The 24,643-nt window shown below is 48.9% G+C and overlaps 1 protein-coding gene across 11 annotated transcripts in view; it reads left to right on the top strand.

Moving 5' to 3' along the window:
- Positions 1 to 24,643, top strand: part of GRN (granulin precursor) — a 1,328,618-nt gene that overhangs the window by 521,586 nt on the left and 782,389 nt on the right. The gene's annotated exons all lie outside the window — the stretch shown is intronic.

Below are 24,643 nucleotides of genomic sequence, written 5' to 3'. Positions count from 1 at the left end.
TTTCCTTCAATTGTTGTAATTTTTCAGTGTTTTTTTCCAGTTTACAAGTTTTCCAAAGTGCAGTTTTTAAGAAGTGTCACCCCCTGAGAAGTAGGAGTTTGAGGCTTGTCGTGACTGCTTAGAGCAAATGCCCATTTCTGACCCCTGTGATACTTGGGGAGTGGGTCCAAGGCACTACTTGAGATCGTGCGAGCGGCAAGAAGCCCAAGGCCAAAAGTTTTATGACATACAGCGATTGCGGGGCTAGAAGATTCTCATGCTTCAGATGGAAGCCTTCCTTCTGATATCATTCCTGGAAGACTTCCAAGGTAAGCAGAAAAAACTTGAAGTGGAAACATGGAGCAGATTCTAGGGGGGCGTGGCTTGGGCGCCGATGGCGATGGTCGCCTGAGAGCTCGGCTCCGGGACTGAGCCCGGATTTATCCTGTAAATCGGAGGCTGCGGGGCACCCCAGACCCCGCATTCGGCTGAGCGGACCGACGGAGACCTGCCGGGGCCCTTGGTGGAGCTCGAACGAGGGTTGCTCCGGAGTACAACCGAAGTTTGCGGAGTCGCGGAGTGCGACCCAATATGGCGCCCGGACTTCTTTGTCCCCCTGGCCGGACCCACTGACTTGGAGGAGCGCCGCGAGCGGCGACTTGCGCCCGACTTCGCCATCCTCGACTGCTCTGTGCACTGGCTGCCTATTGGATCGGATTTTTCACGACGACTTTGCACTCGGTTGGGTGGCCGGGCGGATGCCCACGTTGTAGGGGACCCCGGGAGCGGACGCCCTGTGATCCGGGCGGTGGCCCGTCTCGCGACTCCGCACCTAGCTACGTCTTCCCGGCCAGCCCACTTCCATGGGAGGCGCGACACCTTGGCGCTACACATCGTCCAGTGGAGTTGGAGACCCTCACCCTGGATCTCTAGCGGGTGAGCGGGCCTGCTTGGCACGGCGACGGCTGTCTCCGCCCCCTCATCGGTGCCCTCGGACGCCGTGGCGGTGGCGTGAGTGGAAGCGGAGAAGTCTCCACAAGCCCTGGAGACGGAGATCTCCTGTATTCGATCTGAGGACCAGTAGCCGGGAGGGTCGTGGTCGACATCTGCGCCCGGAGACACCTACCCCGGGACCTTCACGGAGTGCCCCCGGCGACATGGGGAAACCTAGAGGAGCCAAGGGGCCCACCCCGACCGCCTCGGACTCGGAAGCCCAGGACAAAGAAGAGCTTGGGGACCCAAAGAGTTCTGATGGCGCGTCGATGCAACGGCAGTTCGACCGCGTCCTAGAGGCGATAACGACCACGAGATCGGCCCTCCAACAAGACATCGCCCAGGTGGCGACGAGCCTAGGTCTCCTCAGAGCGGACCATGGCAAACTTTCGGACCGGGTCAAAGAAGTGGAGAGCTCGGTGAAGGCCCTGGAGCCGGCGCAGCGAACCTTGGCTGCGACGATGAAGGATGCCATGTCCCGAATTGCGTCCCTGGAGCAGAGAGCAGAGGATGCGGAAGGCCGCAACAGGCGGAACAACATTCGTGTCGTGGGCCTCCCGGAAAAAATCGAAGATGGCGACATGGTGACATACTTGGAGGCCTGGCTCCGCGACACGGTGGCTCCGGAGGGGCTATCCTCCTTCTACACTCTGGAGCGTGCCCACAGAGTCCCGGCGCGGCCGCCGCAACAGGGACGCCCCCCGAGGCCGGTGGTGGCGCGGCTGTTGCACTTTCGGGACAGGGATTTAATCCTTAATGCCGCCAGGCGTAATGGTCCATTCAAAGTAGCGAACAGTCAGGTGAACATCTTTCCGGATTACACCTACGAGACTCAACGTAAGCGTTTCTCCTTCCTGGCGGTCAAGCGCGAGCTCAGGAGCGAGGGCATCCAGTACTCGCTTCTCTACCCTGCAAGGCTCCGCATCATAATCGACGACAAAACTCAGTTCTTCGACACCCCGGAGGATGTCTGTGCCTGGCTCGAGCTCTATAGAGTAGGGAAAGATGGTTTCGGCTCCTCGTCCCAACAGGCAGATGAGCCGGAACAGAGGCGGCGATCCAGGAGGATCAGGAATCGCCGCGGCCGCACGGGAGGGCCCTCCACTGCAGAGACGTCGTCGGAACGGAGGGGAGTGCTGGAAGTGTTGTCGGAGTTGTCTGGTGCACGGGACGAAGCTATCTAGGAGGAGGAAAACCTGGGTGAAGAGGTGGCACCATCGGACTCGGAGGACTCAGTGACTGATAGTGCCCATACACCGGTGATCACACCGAAATCGGTGGAGGACCTTTTGGATGGACAAGGGTAACGGGGTTTGCTGCCTTATTTTGGGTGGGGGCCCGGCAGGGGGGAGGCGGTTGCCGTCCATAAGTTGCTGACAACGAGGGGGGGGGGGGGGGGTGCCCCTGTTTCTGCCCCGGGAGAGGTTGTCGACACTGTTTAGGGCTTGCAATGGTCCTGGTGGCCTAAGCGTCGAGGGCCCACTGCCTCCGCCCAGCCCGCACCTGGCCCTTAAGGCCTTCCCACGGTGGCGACCGTGGGATTAGTTGGGGTTATTGGGTTGCTGGAAGGCGAGGTTTGGATGGGATCTGGATGGTATAGTTTGGGTCCTGTTCTGGGGTGGGTGGGTGAGGGTTTGGTTCGTTCTTGGGGGGTTTGGTTTTGGTTGGGGGAAACGGCCGCCATCAGTGCTGGGAGGAATGATGTCTTTTTTTTGTGGGGACCCGGATGGGGAGACTGTGCGAGAACATTATGGGACAATGGCTGATGTTGCTAATTTGAAATGTGTCACTTGGAACGTAAGGGGGCTTCATACTATGTCCAGGCGCCACAGGGTCCACGCTTATTTAGTGCGTAGGGGAGTGCAAATGGCGCTGCTGCAGGAAACTCATCTGAACAAGGCGGAAGGGGCGGCGCTACAGCGTAGATGGCGGGGGCAGGTCTTTTCCACCTCGTACTCCGCTTATGCTAGAGGGGCGCTAATATGGATCAGGGCGGGGGTCCCCTTCCAGGTCACGAGAACAGTGGTAGATCCGGAGGGGCGGTATGTGGCCATCTCGGGAACACTGGGAGGGAGGGACTTGAACGTTTGCTGTGTGTATGCTCCTAACATGGACCAGACTGCCTTCCTTTCCGGGTTGTCGGGCTCGTTGGCCCACTTCTTCTCCGGGCCCCTTCTGCTTGGCGGAGACTTCAATTCCGTGGTGGACGTGGACATTGATCGCTCGCATCCACCGCTTCCCGTTTCTCCGGTTCGTCGCACAGCTAAGGGTCGTCAGGATTGGCAGACTCGCTGGGGTTTGACGGACATCTGGAGAGCGCATCACCCCGCAGTTCGGGATTATTCGTATTTCTCGAGCCTTCATGAGTTACATGTCAGACTAGATGGCTTTCTGGGGTCGCCCGAACTGGTCTCGGCGGCGGTCCGATCCGAGTACTTATCCAGGACCATCTCGGACCATAACCCCCTCCTGCTGGACCTTCGCTGGTTCCCCGGGAGGCCGGCAGTGCCCACCTGGAAGCTACAACCCGAGACCCTTGAGGACAGTGTTTTCAGGGCGGACCTGGGGGACAAGGTGGTGGAATTTTTTGCGTCCAACGGCGGCACCGCGAGTACCAGAGCGTTAGAGTGGGATGCTTTTAAGGTAGTGGTGAGGGGTTACTGTATCTCTAAAAAGGTGGGCATGAGGCGGGTTATCCTGGCTGACTTAGATGCAGCAGATCGGAAACTCCGCGAGCTTGAGCTTCGGCGCCCCGGGCACCCGGAATTGCAAGTACCAACGGCGGAGGCGAGGGAGAAGGTGGCGGCAGAGGTCGAACGGCTCCGCTGTTTTGACTATAAGGCCTACACGGTCCGGTCCATCGCAGAGGGGGACAGATCGAGCGCGTTGTTGGCGTGGTTGGCGAACCCTACGCGCCAATCCCAATCGACGACAAGTATGCGACAGGCGGACGGCACCGAGGTGCACACCCAACCGGAAATTCTTAGCTGCTTCCGGCATTATTACGAATGTTTATACCGTAGTCGCTCCGCACGAGATCCTGACCGACTTGAGGATTATTTACGTCCACTGGAGCTCCGCACGGTGGAGCAGGAAGTGGCGAAAGCCCTGGGATCCGACATTGAGCTGGGAGAGATCCGTGGGGCCATCAAACGGATGGCGAGAAACAAGACCCCGGGCCTAGATGGCCTGCCGGTGGAGTTTTATGCAGCTTACGCTGACCTCCTAGCCCCTCGACTATTGGTGGTCTACAGGGAGGCGAAGAGGCTGGGGCGACTCCCGAGCTCGATGTGTGAGGCGTTGGTGGTTCCTCTCCTGAAGCCAGGCCGCGACTCGTCCGACCCGGGATCTTACCGTCCCCTATCGATGCTGACGGTGGACTATAAAATATTGAGCAGCATCCTGGCCTCGAGGCTGCTGGGACACATGAGTTCCCTGGTACATGTGGACCAAGCTGGTTTCATCCCACGACGGAACACGACTATGAATATCCGCAGGCTGTTCTGTTTGCTAGGGGAACCATTCGTGGATGCCCCGTCCCCGGTCGTCCTGTCGGTGGACTTAGAGAAGGCTTTTGATAGCCTGGAGTGGGACTACCTCTGCACGGTACTGCGGAGATTCGGCCTCGGGGAGGGCTTTGTTAGGTGGACCACGGTTCTGTATGCCTCGGCGTCGGCCAGGGTCCGGGCGGGACCGCTGATCTCCTCGCGGTATCCGGTAGAACGAGGCACGCGGCAGGGATGTTCACTGTCCCCACTTCTCTTTGCGCTGGCGGTGGAGCCACTCGCGCTGCACCTTCGATCGGGAGCCCATTATACGGGCTTGTGGACGCCTGCGGGCCCGCATTATGTTTCACTATATGCGGACGACCTGTTGCTCTTCCTGGAGGACCCGATCAACGCTTTACGTGGAGCGGCGGAGGCGCTTACAGAGTTCGGGGAGGTCTCGGGTCTCCGTGTGAATTGGCCCAAGACCTGTCTTTTTCCGGTACGCAGGGGTACTCCTGCCCCTGCTCTGAGTAGGGAGATTAGGTGGGAACCCGACTGCTTTAAGTACCTCGGGGTGTTTGTTTATCACGACCATCCTGACCTCCTAGATGGGAACATTGCCCGCAGCATTCGGGCACTCCGAGGCTGCATGGCCTTTTGGGCCACGCTGCCGCTTTCGGTGGCGGGACGGATCGCCCTGCTTAAAATGGTGGCGCTTCCCCGGCTATTGTACTATTTCCGGACTCTACCGATCTGGGTCCCACCGGCCACGTTTCGACAGCTACGCTCCATGGTGGTCTGATTCCTCTGGGGATCGGGCCGCCGGCGGGTGGCCCTCAAGACCCTGATGAGACCGAAAGACGAGGGGGGGCTCGCGGTGCCGGATTTTGAAAAGTATTATCTGGCGGCGCAGCTCCAGACCTTCACCCAGGAGGTCGCCAGGGAATTCCGGGGCCCGGAAGACGGGAGGGGAACGGGCATGGCCAGGCATGTTCTATCCTTTATAGCGCTGCGACAGCGATTGGCCCTTCGGGACTTGTCGATGGAGGAGCGGACTATCCGCCTGTGTTGGAACCGGGCCCACGCCCGGGGCCAACTGAGGATCCCGTACGCGCCTGAAATACCGTTGGGTATGTTGACGGCCCTCCCCCATGGAGGGGATTGGTCGCGCTTGGCGGCCTGGGAGGATGCCGGTTTACAGCTGGTTGGGGATTTATACGAGGACGGAGCGCTCTTGTCCTTTCAAGATCTTATTGACCGCTTCGAGATCCCCCGTGGTGACTTTCTGCTACACTCGGCCATTATGAGAGCGATCCAGGCACACTGGAAGAACGGGCAGGAGGAAACCCCCTTATCTCAGGTGTGCCAGTACGTGATGATGTCGGCGGGCACGGTGAAGGCGGTCACTTGCCTCTACGGCAGGTTGATTAACGAAGGGTTAGCTCCTCTCACCTCTCTCAGAAACCGTTGGGAGGAGGACATTGGTAGGGAGATCCCGGAGACGACTTGGTCCCAGTTGGTGAGACGAGCCTGGAAGGGCACTCGCAACGCCCGTTTCCAGCTGGTACACTATTACGTTCTCCATAGAGCGTACCTAACTCCGGTGAAAATCCGGCGATATTTTGCCACGAATTCGGCGGCATGCCCTAGATGTCCGGCTCTGGAAGCGGACCTCCTACATATGTTATGGGCCTGTCCAGGCCTGTCGTCTTACTGGCGGGAAGTAGAGACGACCCTGGAGGAGGTGACGGGGAGAGCCTTGTCATTCGATGCGGCGGTGGGGCTCCTGCACTGGTTCCCCCATACCCCCAGAAATAAGATTTCTAGTAAATTCGTCGACCTAGGGCTCCTCCTGGCTAAGCGAGAGATGACCAGGAACTGGAAGGCACGGGTTGGTCCGACAGGCAGCAGATGGCACAGTGAGCTTTTGAAATGGGCGGAGGGGGAGAGCGCGCTGAGATATCAACTAGCTTGGAGGCAGCGTAATGAGAAGGCGCAGGAGGCCGCGCTGGAATGGGAAATGTTGGTTCAGGCCCTCAGGGATTATTGTGCCCCCAGCGACTCGGAAAGTGAAGGAGTGACTCGCCCCGAGTCCCGGTAAACGATTGTACTGATGGTCCTATTGCTTTCCCCGTGGGTCCCAAGGCAGATCCTGTATAGGTAGTTCCCTGGCGCTGGTGGTGGGGTGGGGTGGGGTTTCTTTGCTTAGTAGTTCTTTGTGGGTGGGGGTTTTCTTTCCTTTTCTTTGGGTTTATAGGCTTGTTTAGAAAAGCAGATGACGGACAGTGTATCATCCGGACCAGCTCAAGCATCCTACGGATCCCCTCCTGTATTTTGCCGCCCGACCCCAGGGTTGTGGGCCGGATGGCTGTGTTCGGGATTGAAGGTGGGGGGCCAATGGGTCTTATACTGTTGATACTGCCTATGATACAAAGCTGGTCGATACTGTAACGTTTTACTAATTCCTGCAATAAAAATATATTTAAAAAAAAAAATGGAGCAGATTCTAGAGACTGGTGCCCTTGCCAAACACCTCATTGTTTTGCTACTGAATATTGTTTGGCTCAGCATTTTACTCAAAGATATGGCTTGCCCATCAGGGCAGGCCCCATCAAAGTGGCCTCTTTTCATGTTTTACTCAGATTGGCAGTTGACATGCTATGACTGCCTCTACCTACTGTGGAGTTTAGATGAAATATTCTTACCTAGGTCTTATGATGTGTGTTATCCTCTGCTGAGCCCCTACTGCCTTGTAATGAAGCTCTTATCGAACTGGTAAAAGATGCATGGTAAGAGGAGATGAAGACTGGTACAGTGACTCACCATTCTTGTCCCTGCACACTTCTCATGAGTTTGGTGGTGCAGGTGTCCTCTTTAATGTAACAAAACTCTTGAGCCTCCCCAATTTACCTTCCTCAAACTAGCATCAAACAATAATTGAGGCAAATGGTTGAGGGAGGGGGGGGCTGGAGGAAATTTGGGAGGAGAATGGCCTTCTAATTAGCTTTGCGTAGACCAGCTTGGGTAAAATCTACTCATCCAGTAATGAAGGAGATATAGGTCTTAAGGATCAGCTTCCTCAACAGAATTCCTCAGGAAGATTTTATGAGCATCCATCTGGAAGGAATAATTACATCCAACCAAAACATCCATGCAGCCCTGGCAGCATGAGACATTTGCCATGGAGTATCTGTCGGGTGTAAGCCTTGGTGAAGGCCTAACTCTGTCTATTGTGGTCCTCAGACGATTTTGTATGACTCTCTGGATTTTGTTAAACAAAGGTATGTAGTTCCTCTCAGTGATGCTTGGTAGCAAAGGTAGGCCAAGCTTATCTTCTTCAGTATTAGGGTGTCTTTCATAGATTCACATGCCTAAATATTCCCCGTCGTTGAAGTGGGAGTCCCACGGTACATAACATAGCATTATAGTAATATAACTATAGTACAGGTAAGAAAAAACCATAGAGTAGCATTGAAAACATGGAGTTTAATAGATTGATAAGTTATAAAAGTGACAAGTTTTTCGAAGTCATTGTAAATAGTCCAAACTCCAGCCAATCAGGCGCTTGCACCCTCTAGAATGTTGTTCTCAGAGGCTCAGGCCCTCAGATTTTCTACCGCAGGTCGTGTGAAGGGAGTCTCCCTGAACTCTGCTCAGTTTTTTCTCATTCTTCTAAAGAAATATTTTTATTGCCATGTCTACAACCAAAAAGTCCCTCTTCAGACCCTGTGGAACATGTGGAAACATGTGGAAAACAGCGTCTTCAATCTGAGGATCCTCATAAGAAGTGCATTTATTAAGGATTGTAAAATTTGCAGGACTTTCTCTCAAAAGACCTTAAAGGACCGAGAGGGGCGTCTCCTGTGGCTACAGAAATTGAAGACTATGGACAACCCCCTGTCAGACGTGAAAAGCGTTTACTCGGTTCGTACTGCTTCATCATTGAAGAGAGCCAGTGAGTCGCAGAAGGTTTTTCCTAAAATTAATGTGGTGAAGAAACATCATGTTAAGTCCACAGACCTGCCTTCATCTTCAAAAGGGGTATCTCCTGCCCCTCAGTCTGTCTTCACCCTCTATGCCCCGAGATCTGACTCTCAGGCGTCCAAGACTTTCTGAGCAGTTATTGCCTAAAAAGCTGTCTATCTCGTCGACTAGCTCGTTGTTGCTCCCTTCATCGACAAGGACTTCTGTTGTCGCTTTTACTATGACGACTTCAACTTCTTTGTCTAGGATGCCAGCTATGATCCTGTTGTCGGCAACATTCCCCTCAACGTTGGTGTCCGTGAAGGTGAGGCCTCTGTCGTCTACGGTGCCTCTGTCTTCGTGGACGGCATCTACTAAGAATAAGAAGCAGTCCTTGACACGCACTTCGTCGACGAAAGGGTCGACTACGTCGGCGGTAGCTTTGTCGGCGGTGGCTTTGTCAGCAGTTCATTAGCATTAATTATAAAAAACAACAAGGGCACCCAATAGTCAGCACAGGACCTCGGGGAACATATTAATGAGAACAACAGTGGTCCCATGCATAGGGGAATTTCAAGCGCAGAATAAATATAGACACATTGGAAACTATATTCTGTACTGACTTGCCCAGCCGGACAGAGGTCCAATTTTTACTTTAACCAACAAATGTTTTGAGAAGATACCTTCAACAATTTCTTAAAGAGGGGCACAAGCATGTACCCAAACATGTACAAATTGTCATAGTAAACAGAGTGGACAGAAAGTAGAGCAGAATTTTTAGGCAAGAGCTGTTTTCTGTAGATATTACAATAACAGAATGTCCATTAACACCATTACTAGCCTTATAGTAATTAGTACATATCACAGTATATGGTGTTTAAATGTCGACGGCGTTTCGATCCCATTTAAAGAATCACAGGGATCGCCATCAGGACTGAATAATTGCAAGCCATGATAGCCTAAAAGGAAAGGAAAAAATGGAAAGATCATACAAGGAAGGACGCGTGTTAAGAATACCTTAAGAATTACACTGTAAAAGTGACTTGTTTATACCGTGAGGAAATGGTGACAAGACATGTTGCCTTAAGGGCCTATATATACAATGTTGGGCGCGGAGAATCAAAGCCCCTAATGAGTAAAGAAGTACCTATATAGACAAGATTAAACAATCAGAGGCGCTCTAGAGATGAAAGTTCAGTGACTTTGAGAATAATCACTACAACCATGTGAACGAGTTTGTGGCTTAACAGGTAATCGTGCAAGAACGACGTCCGTCGCAATGGTAGTGAGTACGGGTGTGGTTTAACCGAAGGGTGTGTACAAAGAGTGAGGCAGAAGGGTGGAAACGGCGATAAACGTCGAGATTAAATATTCGTGGGGCCGGAGTGACCAGTGAAGGCATGCCGCAATTGATATTCTTACCATGAGGATCAGCCTGAGCACAGTTGGTGCCGGCCGGTTATAGAGTAAGCTACAGAGTAACGAGTTTACGATCTAAGGGGGAACCAGAGCGGTCCGTTAGTGATGGAAAGCAATCCGGTGTGAGTTTACAGGGAATTACAAGTGATGACTCTTACCACTATCGGAACTGCTGGTGTCTCGTTCCGTTTTGTAAGGGGCAATAAATTCCGAAAGGGACGGAGAACAATCTCCTAAATGAAAAGGAGAAAGTAGTTGGCGAAGGTTGTGAGGCTACATGCAGTGTGTGTGAAATTTACACAAGAATTCAGGCTTACCCCGTGTTTGGCAACGACGCGCCAGCAGAGTGCTTGGTCGTGTCAGGAAGGACCCTAAAACAAAACAGAGGGATTCAGGAACTGGGTACAGTTAGACCCAGATTCCCAAAAGGACGCTGCAGTTACAATCGTAGAGCTTACCTTAACAGTGGACTGCAGTAACTTCCCAGGCCGATGCAATGGCCGCCCGGAAGGGACCGAGATATAACTAGGCATGTGATTAGCCACTCGGGGGTCACATGCCGAATTAAAAATAAAGAAAGGACATGGAGGCGGCCATATTCGGTAGGGAGTAACATGCATCTAGAACTAAGGCTACCTATAGTCAATTGTGGCAGTGGTCCAACGGCCCTAGTGAGAGAGTGAAACCATGCAGTGGCGGTGAAGAGCTATAAGACAAGAGATTAAAAAAATTATTAACAGATTACAGACGCACAAATTACACTGATTGATGAATAAAGCAGACCCAGTTCGCAGCAGTTTGTTAAATTAGTCCAGTCCTCCTGCTGTTTGAGGCCAGAGTTCAAGCTGTTAGTTCGTAAAATCCATTTGAGTTCTTCTTTGTTAAGATCTTTTGTTAGGTCCCCGCCTCTTGGGGGCAAGGCTACTTGGCTGATCACAGTCCATCTCACATCATTTTCAGTATGCCCTTTGTCAGTGAAATGTTCGACAGGGGCTTTTTCAGTTTTGCATCTAATTCTACTCCGATGTTGTGATATCCTCAATTTGATTTTTTGTTTGGTCTGTCCCACGTAGATCAAGTCACACGGGCACAGAATTGCGTAAACCAAATTGCAACTGTTACAGTTAGTGAAAGTTCGCAATACATTTTTTACTTCACCAAAAACAAATTCTTTCCCTTCTATACAGAAGTCACACACTACACAACAGCTACATTTTGAGTGTCCTTTCAGTGGAGGGAGTGCCCACAGATCTATAAGAGTGGTGTTAGTTGGTCTGGGGAGAGGTAGAGCAGCCCTCACCAGGTGATCTTTTAGATTTTTGATTCTCTTAAAAACAAACATGGGGGTATCTAGATCTAAGTTCCCAGAATTTAGAATGTGCCAATTTTTCTTGATACTTTTCCGAATTTTATTGGACACTGAGGAAAAAGTTGTGACACATACCAGTTTGTCGGATGGCTTTTTCTCTTTCGGTTGAAGTAAATTCTCACGAGGGCAGTACCAGGCCCTTTTCATGGCATTTTTTACTAGCCGGCGGGGATAACCCCTAAATCTAAGTTTCTCAGCCAGTGTATTAGCTTGCCTGAAATAGTCTGTTTTGAGGAAACAATTACGTCTCAAACATAAGAACTTGGGAGTAAGGTAAACTGTCCTTCAAGGCCCGAGGGTGACAGCTACTGTAACTCAGTAAAGTATTCCTCAGTAGGTTTACCGAACAAGGATGTGAACAGTAAGCCATCCTTATGCTGTATACAGAGATCTAAGAAAGGGATGCTGGTTTTACTGTGTGTTAAGGTAAAAGTTAAACCATTACAGTTGTTGTTCAGCCAGTGTTGGAATAATGGCAGGGCTTCAATCGGGCCACCCCAAATGTAAATGTAAATGTAAATGTGGCGTATTTGTATAGCGCGAACAGTGACCCGGAGGCATCCCGGCGCTTGTACTCCTACCACAAGGGAACCCCTCCTGGCTTTTCCTTGTGGGGTGTCCACTCCTGTGCATCCCATGGTGAAACCAGGCATCCCTTGTGTATCAGGGGGCCTTTGTGGAGACTAAGCAAGCTATTGCCCAGAGTTGCAGCGTGGGACCCATGCTTAGAATCGGCACTGAGGCGAGAATATCCGGTCAGAGGAATTTAAGCCCGAAACCCGCTGAGGCGGGAATCGAACCCTGGTCCCTGGCCAGCGTTCTGCATCAAGGTCTGCCGCTCTAAGCATTGAGCCACACTTCTCCAAAAAATCCTAAAGACATCGTCTATTTAGCGTTTCCATTCAACCAATCCTAGATGGAATGGATTGGTAGAAGGTAGAATGATGTCACATTCAAGCCAGTCCATGTATAGAATAGCCAGGGTAGGGGCAAAAATTGCACCCATAGAAGTACCCTTCACCTGTTGGTAATATTCACCATCATACATAAAAAAGTTTCGGGTCAGGCAGATTTCCAGTAATTGAATAATGAACAAGGTTGGTACAGTGTGTGGACGTGGTCGGGTATTTAATGAAGGTGATTCAGAGGAAGATGACCACTTCCGGGCTCCTCGCAGTCCCTCTGAGCGTCTAATTAAATGCCAAAATTTTGATGACGACCAGGAGTATGAGGATTTTTCAGAACGTGCCGGCGTGCCAGCACCAGATCTTTCCATGGTGCAAATGCCCATGTACCTTATTTCCAATTTTCAATTCATGCTGGATGACTATTACCGTCTTTTTCCAACCTCAGTCCAGACCTCTCCAGAATCTCAAGTGCCTTTTCCACCTCCACTCACTGCAGAGCTGCTTCCCGCGCCTTCTACATCGGCGTCACGATTTCAACGCCAATATACTCCATATGTCATTGACGGGGACAATGATAATCACAGAGGAGGATGAGCTGGATGATAGATCTCGCCTCACCAAATGGGACAATTATCAGATTCAAACACCGTCCCCCACCGCTCCAGCTCCTCTTGATTCTCCACTGGTGGACATCAGTGGATTCCATTTCCTCATGGAAAGGGCAGCAAAGAGATTCCAACTACCTATGGTCACTAGAGACAAGGTTGGTTTTTTGTATGACTTTAAAGACCAGCCACAGAAGCAAGTACGTGCTATTCCATCTATTTTATTTGGCAAGTGGGTCTCAAGCTCATGCAGAACCCTAATTCCATTCCTGCAATCTTGCCACAACTGGATAAAATGTACAAGGCCCCTGCAAATTCGCCTGCTTGTCGAATTGCACAGCTAAAACCGGTTTCCATTATTACTCAGGCAACACAACGTCGTGCCAGGAACCCCTCGTCTCAGTTATCTGCTCCTCCGGACTGTGAGGGAAGACGCCTTGATGCTATTGGTAAAAACATTCTCCACTATTGCGGCAACTACCGTCCGGACGGCCAATTCTTTAGCTCTCCTCTGCCGTTATGACCGACAGATGTGGTCGGACATTTCATCCCTTGTAGAATTAATACCAGAACCTTCTACGGCAGAAGCTCTGAAAATTGTTCAAGAAGGGGTAAGGATTTCCTCTGAGATCATTGATTGTGCTGATGATGTCTCCTCTACTGGTTTTCGACAACTGGCAGGAGCAGCAGTCCTCAGGCGGCAGGGCTGGTTAAAAGCCACTTCTTCCCATCAGAAGGTACAGACTAAGATATTGGACATGCCTTATTACAGTGACTCACTATTTGGCCAACACATTGATGATGCCCTTCAGATGATCAAGAAGGATACCAACACAGCTCGTGCTCTCGCCACTCTTCAATTTAAAAAACAGCCCTTTCTGGTAGCGAGGGGTCGTGGCTCCTCCTCTTCCTTTCTGGGAGGCTCTAATCAGTACCGGCAGTACAATTCTTTTCAAAGCCAACACCATTTCTCCTCCCAGAATCAACAATCGTACAGACAACCGCTGGTGGCCTCTTACAAACAGTACCGAGGTAAATCATCTTATAGAGGAAGTGATTCCTCCAAAAAACAATGACTTTTTCCATCTGCCACCCTTGATACCTCCCACCCACACAAAGGTTGGAGGTTGAATCTCCTGCTTCTACTCCAAATGGTCAGAGCTTACTACCGATCGATGGGTTCTGGTTATTGTGCACCGGGGGCACGCGTTTTTAAAGATCCCTCCCAATTCTCCGCCCAGAGGTCCTCCTCCTGCCCATCTGAAGGAACTTTTAGGTCAACTCACAATCTTGTTGAGAAAAGGCGGGATCAAAGTTGTTCCGAAACTACAAAGGGGCAGAGGATTCTATTCAAGGTTTTACCTTCTACAGAAAAAGTCTGGAGAATGGCACCCCATTCTGGACTTACGCTCCTTAAACAAATACCTCAAAAAGCAAACACTCCGAATGTTGTCTCTTCAGGAGGTGCTATGCAACGAGATAGGGGACCCCCTCTAAAAGGAATATATTTCCGGTTTGGGTGAAGAGTGGAAAATAACAGCAAAACACACAAAACTCCCGTGTGACCTCTTTATTTTTCAGTGATTCAATAATGAATTCAAATAAGGGCTGATAAGATAAACCAAAAATCCATAAAGCATGTACACATTTAGAATAGTTTAACTTTTTTTAATTCATTTTCTTTCTTTTATCAAAATGAACATTTATCATTTGGTTTTAACAAAATACAATTTATCAATGTAGACAATTTTCTTTACAGATCACGGATCATTTTTCCATATAACCTCATCATGACCCCCAGTTAGAGAAACACCCTAAATATATAAACCAACTCACATACATTCATACCTCAATCGCAACCGCAAATATCCGTACAATGTGAGACAATATTGTAACCAGTCTCTATGATCCGTTAGGACAACTGCATATAGCAGGATCTGAACAGCCTTGGTCAACGCGTTTCGGTGCGTAACGCAACAGATGAACACCACCTTCATCAGGACATGTCAAATATGAAAGCAGTTTTCTCCACACCCTGAGGATTTTTTTACTAATTCTCCACAGATAGCAGCAAAGACTATGCAATAACAACCTTGACCCATGCAGGATGGTAACCGCTTTCCATCTACAACCTTTACTGCACTGTGCGTCAAGCTAAATCTTGAGGTACATTTGACAAAGTAAAGCTTCCTTTTATGCTAATTCTCAAGGTGCTGAAAGGTCATTTTTTCCCATCGGTAATGTTGGCACCCTCGGGGCATCAGCTTAAATTGGACTTTGCCACACCAACTTTTGTATACTTTATGCAATATCATCTTCTCTAGAAGTACACAAGTGCCACAAACCGATCACCTACATTTCCATGCAGTCTCTGGACCTTACGTTCAACCTGGAAAAGTCTGCTTGTTCCCGCTCAACTCTGGACGTTCTTGGGAGCTATAATAGACACCAAACTGGCAAAAGCCTTTATGGCACAAGAAAGGAGTCAACAGCTTTGCAACCTAGCGACCTCCATCTGGTCAAGAATGTCCGTTTCTTTTCGGCAGTTGAAGTCTTTGCTAGGGATGTTGTCCTCTTGCATTCCCCTAGTCCCTCACTGCCGCCTGAAAATGAGACCCATCCAGGAGGAATTTGACAAACAGTGGGCTCAAGTTTCAGGATCCTTCAACAATATGATCAAGGTCACATCTCAGATGAAAACTGCTCTGTTGTGGCGGACTCTCGAAACCAACGGCTCTTCAAGTCGTCCACTTCTGGTGGACACCCCAAGTTTCACTCTCACATGACTCATCTGACGAAGGGTGGGGAACGCACCTTCAGGGCCTCAGTCAAAGGAAGGTGGGATACCCACCAGAAGACCTGGCACATCAACCTTCTGGAGTTACTCGCCTTATTTCTGGCACTAAAGGCTTTTCGCACTATCATTCAGGGAGCTTCGGTGTTGATCCGGACGGAGAGCACATCATGTATGCACTATATAAACAAATAAGGGGGCACACGGTCCATTTTGCTATCCCTTCAGGCTCAACAAATCTGGGAGTGGGCAATCCAGCATCAAATTACTGACGTCAGTGCATGTTGCAGGAGCGTCCAACATTCTAGCGGACTCTCTGAGCAGGTCAACCTCTTCCAACCATTAGTGGGAATTACATCAACCCACACTGGATCGCATCTTTTGGTTATGGGGGCCCCCGAATCTGGATCTGTTCGCAACCAATCTGAACCGCAAATGCCCATTCTACTCAAGCTGGCTTCCCCAACCAGAGTTGTGCGGGAATGCTTTTTTGATGAACTGGTCCAAAATATATGCCTATGCTTTTCCTCAGATTCCTTTGGTCCCCAGGGTTCTTCGGAAAATGAGGGAACCTTGCCACATTCTTCTAATAGCTCCCAAGTGGCCTCGACAAATCTGGTTTAGGGAACTTCTGCTCCTGTCGCAGTGCGAACCGATTCTGATCCGACCAATTCCGGATCTTCTGACAATTGATCAGGGACAGGTTTGTCATCCCGATCAGGCATCTTAGTTTAGCGGCCTGGAACCTGAGCAATATGAGTTTGCCAACGTAAACATTCCTTCAGACTGCAGGGAAGTTCTTGATAAGGCTAGAGCAGCCCCCACTGTGAAAACCTACAAATTCGAATGGAAACGGTTCTGTCTTTGGTGTCAAGCTGCTAAAGTACACCCCATTCATTCTACACCAGACCAACTTTTGCCTTTATTTTTAAATCTAGAAAAAATCAGGTCTCTCGCATTCTACCCTTAAAGTTTTTCTAGCGGCAATTTCAACAGAATCGTTCCACCTCTTTTTACTCCTCGAGAGTTATTTAACAGTTCTTCAAGGGCCTATTTCAGATGTTCCCCCAATTAGTCACCCGCCTCCTCCTTGGCATTTAAACGTTGTATTGGCACAACTCATGAAGCCCTCATTTGAGCCAATCCATAAGGTCGATCTCAAATTCATTTCTTGGAAGTCATCGCTGCTGTTGGCTCTCACTTAGTCGAGTCCGTGACATACAGGCTTTCACTACTAAACTGCCTTTTCTTCAATTCACCAAGGACTCTGTCTTGCTCCGCACCAATCCGGCCTTTATCCCCAAAGTGTAATCTGATTTCCATTTTAATGAGCCAGTCATTTTAAAAATATTTTTCCCTAATCCTCAAACATCAGCAGAAAGGACACTACGTTCTTTAGATGTCAAAAGATGTCTGAAATGTTATCTTCAAAGGACGGCTAGTATCCGTAAGACGGATGCGAAAGGGGCATCCAGTCACCAACAGACGATGCATGCTGGATATCTTCTGCTATTGCTTTTTGCTATCAGCAGGCTGGGAAGCCACTTACCACAACTGTTCGAGCCATTCAACCAGAAAGGTTTCCTCTTCTACTGCGCTGTTTGCTGGTGTACCGCTTCAGCACATTTGCAGAGCTGCAACATGGTCCAGCAGAGACACCTTTACCAAGTACTACTGTCTGGAAGCTGCTGATAACGCTGACACAGCTGTGGGGCAAGCAGTTCTACGTAATCTCTTTAAATAAGGTGAGCATCTGTTGCTTCCCTCCTCCTGTATACAAGGTACCGTTCTTTCTATGCTTCAGTATCTCTATCGTTCTGTGTTTATGCTTTATTCCTGATGTACCTTGCATTATCTTGGTATCACTGCTAACTACTCTTATTCAAGCATGTGAATCTATGAAAGACACCCCAATACTGGAGAAGAACAAAAGTTACTTACCTGTAAACTGTGGTTCTCCAGTATTGGTGCCTTTCATAGATCTGCATGCGGCCCACCCTCTCCCCTCAGTGGCTCCCCTCTTTTGCTTGACTCTTATGTCACTCTTGTGCTACGAAAATCTGAGGGCCTGAGCTTCTGAGGAGAACATTCTAGAGGGGGCTAGCGCCTGATTGGCTGGAGTTTGGATTATTTACAATGACTTTGATATGTTATAAAAGTGACAGGTTTTTCCATCTATTAAAATCGGTTTTCTGTTCTACCCTGTTTTTTTCTTACATGTACTATAGTTATTACTACATTGCGATGTTATGTACTGTGGGACTCCCACTTCGGCGACGGGGAATATTCAAGCATGTGAATCTATGAAAGACACCAATACTGGAGAACCTCAGTTTACAGGTAAGTAACATTTGTTCTTGGTTAGTAGATTTCTAACTCGAAGGGGTTCTTGTAGGAAAGTGAGTGTGGGAATTCCTTCTTTCGGAACAAGGGTCCTCGCACACCCAGCAAGCTAGGTGTCATGCTTCATCATATGAATCTGCTCCTCTTTGGGTCGGCGCTTCAATACCCAATGGGCACCCATGAAGGGGCTCTTTATCTGAGATCTTTTGTTCCTTGCCATAGGATGCAGTGTGGGTGTGTGGGCTGAGATGTATAAATATTGTGTATGGGTGATTTAAAAGAAGTGGGATGTCCAAATAAAGCTTTTATACTGGTTGGCTATCCACCTCGTTAAAATATATCTAAGATTTAGGCTATGCTCAACTATCCAGGTCAAGATGTTTCATGCCTGTTGGTCAGATTGATCCATGGCAATTGTTCAGAACCTACTTAGTGAATCTATCTACACAGCACAATGGGTTCTAAGTACTACCTACCACGTGTTCATACTACGAGTCAGGTAATCTGTAGTATCTACCATGACCTAGAAAACACAGGTGAAATATAGGAAAGAATTACAACCGTCTCACACGTGTTTAGGTCATCAAGAATCCATTACTCTGTCTCCGAATCCATTCTGTGTATTGCCTTAATTAGTGCTCAAATCTAGGCAAGTGAAAAATAAAGAAATCAAACTAGACAATTGAGCCTGATTTTGGCCCGCCCATCGATGTGTCAAATTAAAAACAGATTTTTAAAAATATATACTTCAGAAGACTGTAGTCCCCAAAACGGTTGCACCCAGGGGAATTTCATTCATACAGGTCAGCGCTGTGGCGAATGTCAGTTTAAATGTTCATAAAAATCACCCATTCTTTGACCCGGGGGGGGGATCATTTGCGTACAAAACTCACCTCTCTAGGGTGAGGGAGTCACTCCAGTCAGTGTCCGGCAGAGTATGACACCTGTAACCTGGTGTCCTAAAAGGCACAAATAATAATGTGGTTAGGAACCACTGGTTCACTTGGACATTGGTCAAGAAACCCACCTTATACAGGTCACTTGCCCTAAAGTGTGTTTGACTGGAAGTGCGCAAATTGTGCACCGCTTTCAAATAAAGTCTACCGGTGTTACCTGGTGGTTGGGAAAAGGACACAATGGTCCACAGATTAGCCTGGTTGGAATATTGTGCTCGCCGGTAGCTTCGTGCACCCACTGTCATCTGGGTGCCCGCCCGCTTACCAGACACACAATACCAGCCAAAAGCGTCTTGTGGTGGACTCATTGGGAGCACCATGAGAGTAACAAAGTGCGAAGTCACAGCTAAAGCGCTTGTGTGACAACCTCAACGTAGCTTGCCTACAAAGTTGAGTTTCAAGGCCTAATTCAGCTTGGCAGTGTTACTCACCAATCCATTAGTCATGAGGTCCAGAGTCACCTACCCTCTCTCACCGGCACCGGAGGAGTAGTCCAGCCCCATAGAGGGCGTTTAAGTACTCTTCCGGGTGCATGCGCCGAGGGGCGGGGCTCAGCACACGTCACGCCTAGTGATTGGAAACAAAGGTTGATTCAGAAAAGGGGGTGGTGATGAACAGAGTGTCTGAATTAAGCAGACCACTCTTACCCAGTCCAAAGATCAGGGCTTGATCCATCACCGTTATTTAGCTCACTGCACCGTCCCAGCTCAGAACCTGGCTATATGCAAATCAGTCTGTCCCTGGCCCAGTGCATCATGGGAACAGGGCAGATTAAACTACCAAGCCAATTCTTCACCAGAAAGGAGACAAGCTTCCGGGGACTGGTTTCTGGCTTTTGAGGCATTTCAGCCATCGTCGGCAATGGAAACAAAGGTTGGGCACATCGCGGAGGCAATGGCAGCCATCTTAAAGTGGGAAGCCGTCCCTACTGTGCGTAGATACACTTCTCTTGTCCTGTTGTGAATGCATGCATATACTGATTATTTCCATTGCGCATTTGTGCGGTTTTCACGGTACCCATATGCGCGTTGAGGGCATTTTATCGCATGAATGCATGTATAGTCATAACACTAGTGTAATTGTGTTCAGTGGTCGTATCGTATCATGGTCCCCATATGTGCAATGTGGGAGCATTTTTTCACACATGAATGCGTGTATTGAGTCTTTATACTATTGTAGTTGTGTACAGTGGTCGCATCGTATCACACACCCACATCATGCATGTCATCCCAGATCTAGGATTGGTGTTCGAGGCATATGGGCTGCAGATGGTACATTTATGAGTAGATCGCCATCTGGTGTTGGGCTCGGATGATTGCACTTGTTTTTCTCTTGGAGAAGTCTTTTGTAGTCACGAGGCTGGTGACGACTCCTTTTGGTGATAGTGTTTATGGGCATCGGCTTCATCCTTAGATTGTTTTTTTCCGCCATCGGGTTCGGATGAGGATCGAAGCACTCCGGATCGACTTCGAGAAAAGTTATATTCGGCGCGTATTCCCTTTCCAATTCGACGGTATTGTTTCTCGAGCGCGAGTTCATAGACATTTCGACGCGCTTCGACGTCAACAAGAAAAAATTCCAACTCCACGTCGACGGGACCGGGAGGCCTATCTCGACGTAGTCCAGCACGGAGTCCATGGAAAGGACTCAATTCAAAAAATGTCCAACGTGTGGTGCTAAATTCCCACACCAGGACCTACACGAGGTGTGTAACCTCTGTTTATCACCTGACCACGAACCCAGTGACTGTGAAGCCTGTGCGGCTTTCTCCTCCAAGTCGACGATTAAAAACCGTCGAGCCCGAAGACACAAGGTGTCGAGGATGGACTCAGATGCAATCCCAGAACTGTTCGAGGTCCAACACCCTGACGAGGAAGAAGAAGATGACGGGTCGGAAGCGTACGAGTCGGAAGTCGAAGAAGTCGACGTTCATCAAACCGTGAGTGACGACGCCCCTTTACCAAAAAACCGACCCCGATTGGTGTCGACCCCGCCTTCGAGCCCGGTCAGACAACCGAAAAAAGTTTCTGACGCCCCGCCTTCCGTCTCGGCAACTGAAACCGAAACTGTCAAGCCCGCTCTGGTGTCGAAGCTTTCAGGGACCAGGTCTTCACTAAGACTGAATAACCGTTTATCCCATCTCCAATCTTCTGCTCGTTGGAGTCAATTGGTGGCGCAGTTCAGGTGGAGAACTTCCAGTTGTGCCGATGTTTGAAAACGCCAACCTTTGGTTAGCGTTCTAGTCTTTTGCTGCAGAGCCGCCATTTCGTGCGCGCGCTGCTCTGGTGCTGCGCACTTCAACTGAAGAATTTGACGGAGTCGGTTGCGTTCCAGAGAGCCTCTTCCTTGGCGTCTCTATTCCTGTAGCGGCTCGTCAAAAGAAGATATTTTCGTGTTCGGAGAAGATTCAGAAGGCTACGAATTCTTCGTGTGCTGTCCAGTCTACAGAAAAGTCGCCTTTGAGAATAAGGTCTGGTTTCCGTTATCTCTCCACTCTCGTTTTGCCGTGCAGTTTGGTCCGAGAGTAGCGGTAAGCCTTTGAACATTTGATCCTAATGACTCAAGTTGTTTCCAGACAAATTCTGATTGAGAAGCAGTTTCTTGGAGAAAGTCCGTAGAGTGAACTAGAGTACCTATTTCGTCACTGAATTCTTAAGAACTACTTTCCAAGACTTTGATTAAGACTCAGCATATGGGTGATGGCTATCGCCCGTACAGCAGCAGTTGTTTAAGAACTTTCAATCTTGACTCAATGTACCAAGAGGATTAATTGGAGAACTGTATTGAGCCTACTCACTGCACCGAACTTCTGGTCTAGAAAGTGTTTAGGGGATATCTATATGCGCATGTAGTCATATTCTCTTAATCACCTAGTGTAGTTACGCAGTAGTCTCCATCTCCTTTCATTTGTGAAGCAGTTTATCAACGTCATCTCCTCTTCAGAGAGGCAAATTCCACACCAACTACAGGTACAAGAGAAGCAGCATTTGAATTGATATAGCTCGAGCAATCTGGGTCAAGCTTGTGAGAACGTATTAATGTTATGTTATTCTTACAGGTGCCGGTAAGCTGAAGACACCAGGGTGTGGCAGTCTCTCTGTTGTTCGTTATCCACTTCCCCTTTCCCCCTCATTCCTGGGCTCAGAGTTCTCTGGGACAAGGGGTGTTTGGGAATTGGGAAATTCTCATCTAGACGACCTTCAACTAATCGCCCCCACAGAACTCTGGAGATTCAGGTACAGCGTTCTTGACAGAAACATTCGGCCTCCCACTATATCGGATCCGAAAAACGATAGACCTTGACACCGAAGCTCCATGCCAAAGAGAGCTCGCACTCGAGACATTCCATGTCGAAACCGAAACATGCTTCGACGTCGAAGACTCACTCGACACCGAAAAAATCGGACTCGAGCAAACCCTCGGTGCCGAAAACACATAACACCGAGACGCAGAAGCAAAAGCACCTTTTCGGTACCAACACAGGAGCAACAAACAGATCCAAAACAAAAGACTTTGTTTATTGATCCGCAAACTGGCAAAGTGGTGACGAAACTACCTAAAAAGAGGAAGACTCTGCCGTTAGAGGACAAAGTTCCTCTTCCTAAAAAGAGAACAATGGGGACAAATACAACTCCTCCCCTTTCTCCACAGCCTATGGACACACCCTCTTCTTCTCTTCCTCATACTCTGCCAGCTATTCCTCCACCTTCTACACCACGCCCATCTACACCTCAATCAGATGTAGAAAGTGACACAGGGGATGGGGACCTTCCTAGGGTTGATAATACTATCCCAGAAGACACAGACCCATGGGAGGATTATATCGCAGTGTCAGATAACGATAATGACCCTGACCTGTATCCCTCAAAACCCTCTCCCCCTGATAATTCGGGTTTTGCTCTATTGATTAATAGGGCAGCAAAATACCACGAAGTAGATTTACATACGGAACCTCAGATAGAAGATTTCCTTTTAGAGACACTACCTGCTGCACAGAAATCTTCAGGGACCTTACCTATGCTTAAGGGTCTCCTCACTCGCACATCAGACATATTCAAAGACCCTGTGAGAGCTAGGGTGTTAAACCCAAGAATTGACAAAAAATACAAGGCAGCCCCAAAAGACCCAGTATTTATTAAGGGGCAAATACCTCTGGACTCGTTAGTAGTCTCAAATGCTCGTAAGAGGGCAAACTCACTAACAGCAGGAGAAGCTCCTCCTCCTGACAAGGAGTCCAAGTTAATAGATGCCTCTGGCAAAAGAGTAGCATCCCAAGCGGCAAACAGCTGGCGCATAGCAAATACTCAAGCGCTACTTGCACGTTATGATAGAGCTCATTATGATGAGTGAGAAAAACTCATTACACATCTCCCTAAGGAACACCAAAAGAGGGCAGATCAGCTGATACAAGAAGGAAAAATAATAACTAACACTTCCATTAAGTGCGCTTTGGACGCAGCAGACACTGCAGCAAGATCCATAAACACCAGTATCACGTTAAGAAGACATGCATGGCTCAGAGTATCAGGGTCCAAGCAGGAAATACAAACTTCTTTATTGAACCAGCCTTTTGATGGGAAAACACTCTTCGGCTCAGGTACAGATGAGGCGTTGGAGAAAATGAAAAAGGACACAAACGGCTCAGTCAATGGGAGCATTGCAACAGCCAACGCAGAGGGGTTCCTTTCGTAGGTCCACCTAGAGGCGGATCAAAGAATACAGGCACAAGCCAACAATCAACCTCTTTTACCCCAACATCACCCAGAGGGAATTCTAGAGGCAGTTAGAGGTAATAACAAAGGAAGGGGTCGCGGAAACAACAACCGCAACTCTCCTACCCCAAAACAGTGACTTCATACAGCTCCCCCCAGACCATTTAACACCCGTCAGGGGACGCGTATCACAGTTCCTACCTGTCTGGGAAAACATCACATCAGACAGGTGGGTGAGACAAATTATCCAACATGGTTATTGCCTAGAACTCACGGCTACCCCACCAAACATCCCCCACAAACAGCGTCCAATGAGTCAAGATCATCTGACATTATTAAAACAGAAAGTACTATCACTGCTACAAAAGCATGCTATAGAGAAGGTTCCACAACATCAATAAGGAACAGGAGTTTACTCTCTATACTTCCTAATTCCCAAAAAGGACGGATTCCCTAAGGCCAATAGACCTCAGACCTCTCAATGCATATATAAATTCGGAACATTTCCACATGGTCACTCTCCAACAGGTACTTCCTTTACTGAAGAAAAGGGACTTTCTTTCTACACTGGATCTAAAAGACGCCTACTTCCATATCCCAATTCACAAAGCCCACAGAAAATACCTCATTTGTAGTGAGAGGATAACACTATCAGTTCAAAGTCCTTCCGTTTGGAGTCACAACAGCACCAAGGGTGTTTCTCAAAATGCCTAGCAGTGGTTGCAGCACACCTAAGAAGACAGCAAATACATGTCTCCCCTTACTTGGACGACTGGCTAATAAAGGCCACGTCAGAACAAGAATGTCTTCAAAACACAAAAGACAATTCAGCTGCTGCACCAGCTAGGGTTTACGGTGAACTACACAAAATCCCACCTGCAACCAAACAAGGTTCAACAATATCTAGGGGCGACTTTAAATACAGAAAAAGCCAGGGTATACCCCAATCCAGTCAGGATTCAAACAATGTTAACATTGATTCAAATATTTCAACTGCAACACTCATTAACAACTCAAGTGTTCATGCAGTTATTAGGGATGATGTCCTCTTGGATACTGCTGATCCCATATACCAGACTACAAATGCGTCCGCTTCAAGAATGTCTAGCAACAC

The sequence above is a fragment of the Lissotriton vulgaris genome, chromosome 5 (assembly GCF_964263255.1).
Source record: "Lissotriton vulgaris chromosome 5, aLisVul1.2, whole genome shotgun sequence".
NCBI classification, from domain to species: Eukaryota; Metazoa; Chordata; class Amphibia; order Caudata; family Salamandridae; genus Lissotriton; species Lissotriton vulgaris.
Note: the sequence above shows the minus strand (reverse complement) of the source record. Positions and strands in the feature narration are given on the sequence as shown.